Source organism: Chamaea fasciata, unplaced genomic scaffold (assembly GCF_029207755.1).
Source record: "Chamaea fasciata isolate MVZ Bird 193981 ecotype frontalis unplaced genomic scaffold, bChaFas1.0.hap1 SCAF_3, whole genome shotgun sequence".
NCBI lineage: Eukaryota > Metazoa > Chordata > Aves > Passeriformes > Sylviidae > Chamaea > Chamaea fasciata.
Genome location: NW_027094088.1, coordinates 15,619,403 through 15,631,366, shown reverse-complemented (window position 1 = coordinate 15,631,366; position 11,964 = coordinate 15,619,403). Strand labels below are relative to the sequence as shown.

General features: G+C 45.0%; 1 long non-coding RNA gene across 1 annotated transcript; it reads left to right on the top strand.

Annotated features, from left to right (window-relative positions):
• The first annotated feature begins 498 nt into the window (after nucleotides 1-498).
• LOC136286491 (uncharacterized) lies at nucleotides 499-6,474 on the top strand. Its single transcript, XR_010719930.1, has 2 exons — nucleotides 499-755; nucleotides 861-6,474. It is a non-coding gene; the product is annotated as an uncharacterized lncRNA (long non-coding RNA).
• Nucleotides 6,475-11,964: the final 5,490 nt, after the last annotated feature.

The window sequence follows — 11,964 nt, the reverse complement described above, 5'->3', positions numbered from 1 at the left end:
CAAGGCCTTTGCTCCTCTATTTCTCTGGCTGTTGTAGCAAAACACAGAGCTCTTGGGGAATGCAGTATGGTGATAGTGGTGCCCATAACTCATGATCTGTGGCCTTGCCACTGCCAGAGACTGGCCGTGAGATTGGCCAACCCCGTTTTGGTTGGGACTTGCCATGTGGAAACTCTTGGAGAGTTTTGTCTAAGAACTCAGAGACCTCACCCATTAGTGCTCAGTTTTGCTTCCCCTGATCCAAGGGGTGCCAAAAGGTCTCAAGCAGCATGTCTTGGCTGTATTTTTGAAGAGCAGCAGGAGCACAGCAATCTCTCCCTGAGCCAGGAGGAAAATCACAGGTAGGGGAGGGCAGTGGGGCCTTGAAACCTCTGGCACAGGGTGATAGCGGCAGCCCCGGCGCTGTGAGCTACTCCCCCATGGACAGCTGCTGCATCCACGGGAACAGCCTTGGGGCTGGCAAACTCCACGCACAGGCAGCAGGGAGGGCGAGGAGCAGTTCTGCAAGGTGTGCACAGCCCTGCCTGGAGGATCAGTGCCAACATCACCGCATCTGGGGCAGAGGAGCAGGGCCAGGGGAGCCTTAGGGGCTCCACACAGACAGCCCCGGGTGGACTCCAGCAGAGGAGAAGGAGAATCCACCACCAGCAGCACCCTGGAGAGGCAGACACAGGGGTTCCATCATCAGCACTGAGCTCCTTGGAGCTAAAGGGCTTGTGCCAGAACACCTGCAGCTATCTTCGGGCAGCAGAGGGGTGAGCATAAACTGGGGAAAGGCTTAGCAGACAAGGGAGGGGGTGGGTTTGATACTGATAAGGGATTGTTTTTCCCTTTTTTCTCCTTTGTCTCTACCACTCCAGATAATATCATCCAGAACTGTGAATTGATTAACACACTTTGATCAGGCTGTTAGAACTCTGAAGCAGTCAAACAGAAGATTCCCCTGTGCGAGGTGTGTTTCTCCAGCCCATGTAAAGACACGAGCTGTGGTGCACAGAACCAGCGGAGAAGACAGCAGCCCTCTGGGGAGCCCTTATGACATTTTTGTGAGTAGCCCTTCTGAGAGAGCTTTTTTTTGGGGTACCATTCTGTGGCAGTCAGAGACAACCAGCAACAAGGCTACTCTGTGCTCACATAGCCTCAAGTGTCTTGCTGAAAGCATAGCACCCAGTTTTGGGAGCAACACAGACTAGTTGAAAATATTGAAGTGGGGAATCCAGCAGGTTTGAAAGCCTTCTTCCTCCTGCCTAGGGAAGAGAAATGTTCAAGGGATGCCTCTAACCATCTTTGGACAGAGGAATGAAAGCTCTCTGCCTTGTCTATGAGAAGAGATAAATTAGAAATCCCTGCTTAGGGGATTTCATGGTTGAGAAAACCTTCTGTAGGGAAGAAGTATACTAGACAAACAACAGAGGAGCAAGCACAGATTTGGGTGAGGCTCTGCCATCTTCTCTCAACCTGCTTGAGCTGTAGTTTGTAAACAGACCTTTCTGTAAAGTCTAAAATACCTTTAGAGAAGACAAAAAGATGTCAGAGTTGGCAAATTGGGTTATTCAGTGGGGTACAAACCCCTGGGGTCCAAACTCTTGCAGAAGTATGCAGCAGGCTGACCTAGAGTTTGCCAAATTAAAAGAGATGACCAAGTGTAAACTCTTCTCCCAAAAATCCTTAAAATGTGCAGGAGCGTGGGCTGTGTGGTTAGTTGCCAAAAGCTTAGCTGAAGAAAAACAGGCAGCCCAGGTAGAAATTCAGAACCTAAGGGAGGAAAACAAGAAACTGAAAGAAGAAATAAAGGTTCAGCAGCTTAAACTAGAGGAGTCTATAACTCGAGAAGGAGCTGTGGCCATGGAACAAGTGCGAAGTGTTCTCCAGTACCAAGAGGCGTGTGAACAAAAAAAGGCCATTTTGAATGAAAACCGGGCATTGAAGGAAAAAGTAGCCATCAGTACAAAAGCTATAGAGGAGGCACAAGGAGCAATCCAATTACTGGTGCAAAAAATACAGACCTTAAAAGAGAGCGGCACAGACCACCGGGCCTGTGAAGTCAAGATGGAAAAGTTAAAAGCCGCATTAGAGGTGAAGCACGGGGCTGTCACCGCCCCTACGAAAACACCCCATCAAAGGGATGATGAGCACTGGGATGGAAAGGAACGGGTTAATTCAGATGGCAGTCCCTCCACAAAGCAGTGTAAGCCGGCGAACCCACAGCCAGTCGTTTTTGAGAGGCCAGAAAGATTTAAAACAAATCCTGTTTCACTTACCCGTGCTCCAGTGGCTGGGAAAAGGGAGAGGGGAGTAGCGGAGCGGGGAAGCGAAAGAAACGCGCAGCCGCAGGCAGAACAAGTTACCGCAGAGGGAACAACCAGCACTGGCCCAGCTCCCCGCCAGGTGAAACCCAGGAGCACCCAGGGAAGGGGAGAGCAGTCGGCAGGCAGCGTCTGGGCAAGGGATGACAGAGGGGGATCCGGGAGAGGAAGGGGCAGCAGAGGAAGGGACAACTCCAGGGATATGCAGGACCCAGACGTGCAGCAGACCATTGCCTCTGCTGGTGTGACCCCCCAGAGCCCCTTCGTGGGAAAAGGGAGGACGGGAAGATGGCAGGGCAAGAGACAGTGGCAGTACGGTGCAGCCCCCCGGTTTGTGGTACAAAATGCTGTGGCCAGGAGGGAATTAAGCACGGTGCGAGTGGAAATCTGGAGGGAGCTTCGGAGGCAGGGGGAGGACATGGCCCGCTGGGATAACGCTCCCACCAGGGTGTTGTTGGATCGCCTGCTGGAGATCACCGGGAGAAAAGAGGGAAGCGAGCCCGGGGCTCCTGCCCTCCCTGTCATAGCCTAAGGCAGACAGTCCCCCTCTTCCCCGGGCTCGTGGTCAGACCAAAACCGGACCACTGGGGAAGGCTCTCACACTGGGAGCACTGGGAGATGGGAAGCAGAGCCCTTGAGGTATCCATGTCACATATAAAGCTGTGGAACCAGACCGCGTCTGGTGCAAATTGAAAGGGCTCCTCTGGTGAGAGAAATGCAGGAGGAGTGAAGTGTTACGGAGTTTGGGGTTTGCTTATCTTTACAGGAGAAATAAAGGGAAATGTTGACTATTCCTGCAGGGACAACTCTGCAGTAAAGCAGAGGCTGCTTGAGCTCTGCCACAGCCACCATGGCACCCACTTTGCTGCACTGATTCTGGGCAGGGTTATCAAATGCTGCTCAGGCCAAGTTAGCAGAAGCTATTTTGGGAAAAAAAAGAAGGCTTTTAGGACAGATAAAACACTGGAGCTGTGATACCAGCTGGGCTGCTGCATTTGTGAGCTGTGATGTGCAGCAGTAGGACTGGGAATGAGCTCTAGGTATGAAGGGCTGTCTGTGCAAGAAAAGTTAAAGGAGCCCAAGCATGGTGTAAACCCGGAAGGTGAAGCAAGGAGGAAAGAATAACATCCTCCTTCTGGGTCTTCTGCAGGCAATCCAAAAGGGTCTGGATTTACCAAAAGAAAAAAAAGCCCACCATTTAAAAAAATAATAGCTGCTTGCTGTCAAAGAGGCAAAGCAGAGAAATCAAGAGGTACATGCAGAGCAAATTCAAGAGGTACCAACCAAATGAAGCAGCTCATGTTTAGCATTAGTATTGCTAAATTCAGTAGTGTGTTCTCACATAAGCATGTGGAAGTACATGCAGCGAAGAAATTTAGGAGTGGTATCAAAACAAAGGAAGAAAGGATTGAAACAGAGGAATGCAAACTAATTTCTTCCAGTGCTTTAAAATTGCAAGCTGGAAATATGGCATATTATGTATGTACCTATAAAGTTTTGAGGGATGGTTATTCATGATAAAACATTCTAACTGACTTGGGACAGAATTCACTCTGAAAGCAAAAAGTTACATCTGTGATGCATGGTTGGTGCATTAACACCAGCGTTTTTTTCTTAGAGTGAAGAAAAAAAGAAGTAAAAAAATATTTAAAAACACCTATCATGATAAAATATACAATTAATATAATATTTTTAAATTAAAATATAAAGTTCTTCTGTTACAGAGATAAGATGGAACCAGCTGAAGCAATTATGATGGAGGATTGGTGAGCAACTGTTTAAAAACATAAGCTAATAAATTGTATAAAAATGTGAAGATGCAGTTTCTTAGATCCTTAATATCATCAGAAGTTCTATGAGTGTAAATGTTTTCTACCTTATTTAAATGAGATAACTATTCATAACAATTTTTGCTGTTTTGTCTTCCATAGGTAGCACAGAAGAATAAGTAACAATTCCAAATTACAGCTATTATTAATTGTGTGATGCTTAGTGCTTGATTTCTTGCTTTTATTTTGCTTTATTATCATACATGCATAGATGTGTGGACAAATATAATCTCCTTTTTTAGAACAGTTGCTATTACTGAAGCTCAAATAAGAGAAAAGAATTAACAAGCTGTGGTGACAAGGAAAAAGTTGATCCATTTTGAAGGGGTTATCATCTCCAAATAAGAGAAATCTAGTTTCCCTTGATGAGTATGGACATGCCTCCTGTTATTGATAGTGATCCTGACTGAAAGAGCACCTGTACGTGTAAAACAGGAAACACATAGCTGAAAAACATAGTATTTTGAAATACTGTGAGAAGCAAAGATGAACAAATAAAGTGTTTTAGAATAAGAAATTTTTAGTAGGGTGAGTTATATTTCAAAAATATATACCCTTAGTGTAGCTTTGCACAGTTTTTAGTTTAATTTAGAGCACCTATGTATAAATTGATGGGGCTGGGATAGGTAGAAATTTAAAGGTCCCCAGTGATGGGGATATCAAACCACTGCATACATGGATAATACATATACTGTGCTGATGAAAACTTTTATTTCGTTATGGAGGAGATGAGGAGATGACTTTAGACACTGACAGCAGGTGGTTTCCTGAGATGAGAGCTGCATGGTGGCCATGTCAAGCAGCCCAGCAAGGCAGAGTGCTCCCAGCTGCCTCCCTGGAGGGACACCAGCAAGCAAGAAGCACTTACACATGCAAATTGCTTACAAAAAGATAATCAGTTTAGAACTGGGTCTAGGCAGAAGTGAATATGAAATATACCCTTTGGTTTCCAGTGGGAATGTAATCACTTATATGGGATCCAGCTGTGTTTGTGTATATCTCCAGAATCCAGAAATCACCTCTGCATGTCTAAGCTGTCTGGTAATACATGACTGTTTAATGTAACTTTAATTTAAATGTATGATTTTAATGACACAATATTTTTAGAAGTGACGCTAAAATTGCTAGAAACTTTTTAACTGTGTGCTGAACAAAGTAACTTTCAAACTGTGGACATTTGGGCTAGGTTTTGATCAGTTGTTGCAGATTACAGCACCTACCTGTAATTTTTGTAGTCCCACAGGCACCAAAGCAAGGTTTGCAGTATGTCACAAAAACGAGCAAGTTGCTCTTACTACAACAGCAATAAAAGATGCTGGCCATCATACTTGGTGCAAATCCTTCCTTGTTGTCACTCATCACCTACTGAAATTTTTAATTAGGCTGTCAAGTCTAGAAGTGAGTTCCTAGGAATTGCAAGAATTTGGTTAATTGTGCAAACTATTAAACTGGCTATAAAATAAAATATTATGTAAACCAAGTAGCAGCCATGCACCAAAGTCAAGAGCTACAGGCCGCCCTCAGACCCACGCGAGGCAAGACCAGGTAGGAAAGAGCAAATGCCTCCAAGAAGATCAGCTGCTCGGTCCTAGTGAGGAGCCTTGAGCCACAGGAGGGTTTGCAACGTCCTTGCTGGACTCGTGTGTGACAGCTCATGCCCATGGGGTGGCAGAAGGGCTCTGTTTGCCTATAGCCCATGAGACACTGGCCACTGGCAGAAACAGGACACAGGCCGTTTACTAACGCTGCAAAACCTGAGAGAGAGGTTTGTGAACCTTGCTTTGGTTGGGACATGCAGGGACTCAGCAGCCCCGGTGCTGTGAACCACTCCCTCCCAGCAGCCGCTGCATCAAAGAGGAACGTGACCTCGGGGCTGGGAAACATCACTCACAACAGCCAGGAGGGCCAGGAGCAGCTCTGCAAGGTGTGCCCAGCTCTGCCTGGGTCAGTGCAATATACCCAGCTCTGAGGACTGAGGAGCACTATGAGAGGAGCCTTAAAGATGGGGTGGAAGCAGCCCCAGGTGGACTCCAGCAGGCAGGAGGCATTGTCACTGTGCTTCTGGAGCAAAGGACTTGTTGGGCCCTGCAGCCCTCCCCCTTCTCCTGGGGGACAGACAGCACCTCTGAATCTGCTACCCTGGAAATGGAGGGCTGAGCAAAGCCTGGGGAAAGCTGCAGCAGCTAAAGTGCTCTTTTGTGTTAGTTTTGACCCTTTCTCTCTAATACTCTAGGTAATATTGTTTATCATTTTTAGCATCATTGTAATTGATGAGTGCTCTTTGAGCACACTAGTAAAAGTTTTAAGTATACTAACAATAAATTAAATGTCTTCTCATACTAGCTGTTTTTCTCTAGCCAACATAAATTGCAAAAGTAGTGGTAAAACAACATTGGCTTCCATGAGGGAAGTATTTTCTAAGCTAGTAATATTGTCTAAGAAATAATGATGGAGAGAAAGATGAGCATCCAAAGGTAACCTCAGAGAACTGGGTCTAGTTAAGTGTCACTCTTCGTTGTCTTTCCAGGCTACACCATCAAGCCCAGGCCTTCTTGGCCTTTCTCTGCAGTGCTTCCACTTGGACAACAAATGATTAAACTGCTCTGCTCACAGTTCAGGTAATTCAGTATAATGCTCAATTTCCAAAGCACAGCCTCACTGAAAACCAGTGTGCACAAGCCCCTTCTCTGACACTAGGAGCCTGTGTACTGAGCATCCTATCTCAGGTATTTGAGGATGTGTACAGTGTAGTTCAAACACAGAACAAGCTGCTGGCTCCTCTATCCCACCAGGGAATAACTGGAATACAAATCTGGGTCAGGTCAGAAGAGCAGCCATTGATTTACAAAAGCTACAGAAGAGAAACAGGTTCTGCTGCTGTGAGCACTGTTAGCAGAGTGGATGGAAGGTTTACACTCCCTTAGAGGTGCTGTGGGAAAGACAAATAGTGGGATACGAATTGCACACATCTGTCACACACACAGGGCTGCTACACCACTCATGGCCAGTCTGGATTCTTTCTTCAGCACAGGAACAGGTTTATCACAGAGGTTACACATTGATTACTGCTTCAGGTGAAGGTTCAGTCAGGGAGCTGCTCACATCCTAGCATTTCTACTTGCACAGTCCTCCAGAAATGCTTCATGGCAATCAACAGTGCAGGGACACCGCCCATTAAACGGAAACAGAGCTGCTGGCAGCTGTGATGGGGGGGTTATCCCTCAGGAAGATGGGTGATACAGACTTCACGCTGTGAGACACAGCTGCTGCACCACATAACTGACACTTGCCTGCATAAATACTTCTAAACAAAATTTCTGAGTCACCACTGTGAGCCAACTTAGTCCCTGCTGTTGCCACCAGCCCACAGGAGAGTCAGCCTGGAGAATTCATTGCATGGTGCAGCCAGTACAGCACTGAGAGCCACACTAAGGAAACTTTAAACTAAGGAAAGTTTACATTCATAGAAATAAATGTTGCAAGATTCATAGAACGGCTTCTGTGTTGATTGTTCCCCAACATCTCCCAAGCTTGTTAAAGCACTTGGAGATATTCAAGGGGAAACATTGTAGAAATGTTTTTATTTAATAAAAATCAGTTTAGCCATCCAAACAAGTGTGATGTGTCCAAGGGCAGGCTACCATAATACAGGCAGGCCTCAAACCGGCCTGTTTTGTTTGTCATATCGCAAAGTTATTGCAAAATATACCCTGCTACATCTCAGCTCTTTCAGATATCTCAAATCACTCCCACAGAGAAGCAGTTTTGTCCTTCTAGGACCTATGTTTGTATTTTTACAGGTAAAATATCAACTTGTTCTTGCACTCTCACATTTCCAGACTTCAGATAGATGTGTTCCTAGAACAAGGAGGAATGCAGGGAGAATAGAAGTTAGCATAACATAGGACAAAGGCAAAGGAGAAACTGGTACACATCTGGAAAAACTCTCAGGTATGTCTCCTACAACTTCCCAGTCCCTACAGAAGTAAGCAGTGGTATAACTCCCCAGTTGCAGGTAATTCCTGGCAGGAGCATTGTTATTATTAAGAATGTTAGAAACGAAGAGTCCCAATAGTGGTTCCACTTGCTAGGGCACCATTCAACATATCCTGTAAACTCATCAGTCTGGCTGAAAAAAGAGAAACACCAGTAAAAGCAGGACAATTTGAGGCACTTGTTCTTTTGTTCTTCCTTCCCCCCCTCCCCCCTTATCTGGTAATCCTCTTTTCCCCACTCTATTTTAGCCTACTTTTTGTGATTCCTTCAATGTCCTTCAATTCTCATAGAAAAGTCTACTTTTAGCCCACACCACAGATGTTTCAAAGGCAGTGACTGACTCAAGTTAGTCTTGTGATGGAAACTGTGCTGTAGCTTTACGTTGCCATGGCTTCTTTAGTTGACAAAATAGTACTTTTGACAGACAACTTCTACCTCTTTCACAGCCCTCTTATTTCACACGGTGGTGGTAACTTGAAAGAGAGAAAGTGAGGTGGTCTTACAGGGAAAAGGGGGTATAGGGGAAAAGCTAGTGGCAGCAGTGGACATAGCCCAAGGCCTCTTCATTCCCAGGGCTGTCCCACCTGCCCTCTTTCTGACTCCACTTGATGCAAGTAGGATTTTTCAGCATCAAAATGTAGCCCAGTACTGGTAACTGCTGATTCACTCAGGCAATCTGTGAGGGTGTCCTGGATTCAATGAAGCTTGACCGATATGTTTTCCTGTGCTCCTCTGCTGGGATGCTGGTGAGGTGACACACAGAGTATCTCACTCTCCCCACAGTGCAACACTTATGGTCTGCACAGATCAGAGAATATGCTGAGTTGGGAGGGACCCACAAGCATCATCTAGTCCAGCTCCTGACCCTGCACAGAACTCCCCAAGAATCATGTGTCTGAGAGTGTTGTCCAAATGTTTCTTGAACCCTGGCAGGCTTGGTGCTGGATATCAGAACATACCCACTTCAATTCAGTGCTTCTGCATCTAGAGTGAAGGTATCGGCCACCAGGTCTTAACTTCTGCTTGATCCTCCTCTCCTCCTTTGGGAAAGGGGGAAGGGATCTAAGGAGGCACCAGTGCTTGATACTGGTGCAGCCCTTTGCGGAGCAGGAGGAAATGTCTAAATCAGTTCCTGTCAGATGTAGGTGTTAAGCCACATTCACCCTCTGTGCAGGCCATACATCCCAACTTCTCCAGGCAGAAGCTGGCCCTTGATCTTCCTCTATTCTCCCCCTTAAAATCTATTATTAAGGAAAGGGAGAGAGAGATGTCATGAAAAAAAAAATCAGTCAAAACATACCAGCTACTGCTTCCCTCTGCATTTGCATCACAGCCTCATTATGTCGCCTGAACAATAGGAATTCTCCCAGTCTATTTTAAGGTGGCAGCTGCCTTGGAAAGCTCCAAATCTTGACATTCTCTGTGTGGAATCCTGAGGAAATAAAGTTGCTTCAGATTTCCTATAAATACTTCTTCAACCAACATGACACAAACAGTGTCTGTCCCAAAGTCTGATGTTGCAATAAACAATGCTGAAACACAGCTTTGAGAAGAACAACCCAAGTTTTATTTCAGAAGGAACATGCAAACTTGGGATCTGGCCTGAGAACTTGATGTGACGCAGACGTGTTTTATCCTAAAGATTATAGTCAACTATCATACATTCTTCAAGTCAGTCACAAACAGTGCTTCCCTTTCAAATCCCATAGATGTCTAGATCAGCCAGAAAAGGATGAGCTGGAATCATAAATCACTCTAATCACAAATTGCAATAGCAGCCTCCTTGAGAAGGTTGACTGAAGTTATTCTATGAGGACAAATCAAATCAAATTAGCAGCTTTTACCAATCAGGAAAATAAAATGAGAATATTCCAGGAAAACCTTTTAAGGCCCAGGTACACCCCTCAGAGAAAGGCTCTCCCCAGAGAGGGCAGGGGGTCCCAACCCTCTCAGCTAAAAGTTAGGCAGAGGACATCTGGCAAAGGCCAAGAAAGCAGGCAGAACCATATCTCCAGGCCACAGTGGTTCAGTGGAAGTCCAGCCCACTTCTTTTGCTCCCAGGTAATAAATAATTTGCAAGCTGTCAAGGTCTGCTTCAGGTGTCACTCCCCAGCATTCCTATATGTTGAAACTCCCACAGTCTCTCTTGTGCTGTCAGAAAATAGTTCTTCATTAAAATACAGGTTTGCTAAGGCATGGCATGTAGTATATCCCCAGCCATTAATATTTCTGAAACACAGACCTTGGCTATTGGAATGGGCACATCTCACTGCAGAGCAGATGATGGGGGAAGGGACACACAGATGCCCCTGGGAGGTCAGCTGGCACCGAGCTGGATTCATGCCATGCCATGAGGGTCAGCTCCCAGATGCTTTTGGAAGAGAGTGCAACAGCATTTTTTTTAACAGCAGAAATCTTTAAAATAGCACTGATGTGTGGAACATCGATGCTTTGCAGAGAAGTTGGATTTATCCACACACATGAAGGAAGATGTGTAATAGACATTTGACAGAGGCTGGCATTTCTCCCTAAGATCTGGTCACAAAAAGTATCAGAGGAGCACAAAATACCTCTCTGTAAAAAAAAAAAAATTAAAAAAAATTGAAAGGAGTATGCAAGGCAACCCACTGTCTATGGATACACACTGCAGTGCCCAGCTGCAGCATTCTCTTTTGTTTCCTGGGCTGAGGGAGGGAAATAATGGTATCTCTATTCAGGAGTCCCTATCACTGCTTGCTTCACCTCTGTGGAAATGAATTTTGTCACCTCTGTCACACCCCAGCAGCTGCAGCTAGGGCAGCTTGGGATTTCGTTAAAGATGAGTTGGGAATAGTTATCAGATACAATCAAAGCAGCCTAGTCAGAGGTACTGCATTTGTTGAGGGAGCCATGGAAAGGATCCTACATTAATCGTAAAGACTTCCAGGATCAGTTTTAAAATAGAAAGGTGGAATGTCTGTAGAGGACCCTTGTTTGTGTCTCCGGCACTTTTCGGACCAATCCTACCTAGAAAAAAAGGACTCAATAAGAGCTCTGAACCATACTTGATTTAGCAAGAAATAACATGGATTTGGTAAGGTAGAAAGAGGATACAGAGAATAGCCAAAGCCAAGAAAATAAAGTATGTGATGGATTTGGCAAAGGTCAGAGTGGGTGGGAAAACAGTGAGCAAAAGATCTTTGAGAAAAAAGATTGTAGTTTGGAAGGATGTCACAATAAGAAGTGTTCAGTTTGTGATGAACAGATGGAGACAAAAGACAGAAACAAAGGCAGGTAAGAAATTAAGATGGCAGATAACCAAATTTGTTTATCTAAGAGGACTTAAAAGGAATCTCTCTGAAAGGTGACTGAAAAATCACACCATTTCATTGCTTTTTACTTCAGCAGCAGTCTAAGCCTTGCCATGAGGCACAACTGAATTAATATTTGGAATTGTACTGCCTATGACATCGAAAGAAATTATTTAGTATTTTTATAACAAGTGTTTTATTCTGATCCTCTATGGGATGCAGACAGGAAAATTTACAACAGCAAAGTTACACAACACTCTAAAGAACACTTTCAGGTGTTCTTTAAAGAAGGTATTCTTTAGGGAAGAGGTGCTGACGAGTATGCTTCAGGAGACTGGTAATCTCAGCACATGTGCACAAGATCAAGTGAAACCAAAACCCACCAGGTACTATGATTTCATTTCTATATAATTCCTCTCTGTAGGTATATATACAGAAGAATATATACAAATATATATATTTCTACCCATACCAAACCTGTAGCAGCGTGACAGCAATGCCTGGGTCCTAGAGAGCAACACTGTCCCTGAGCCCCAGGTGCAC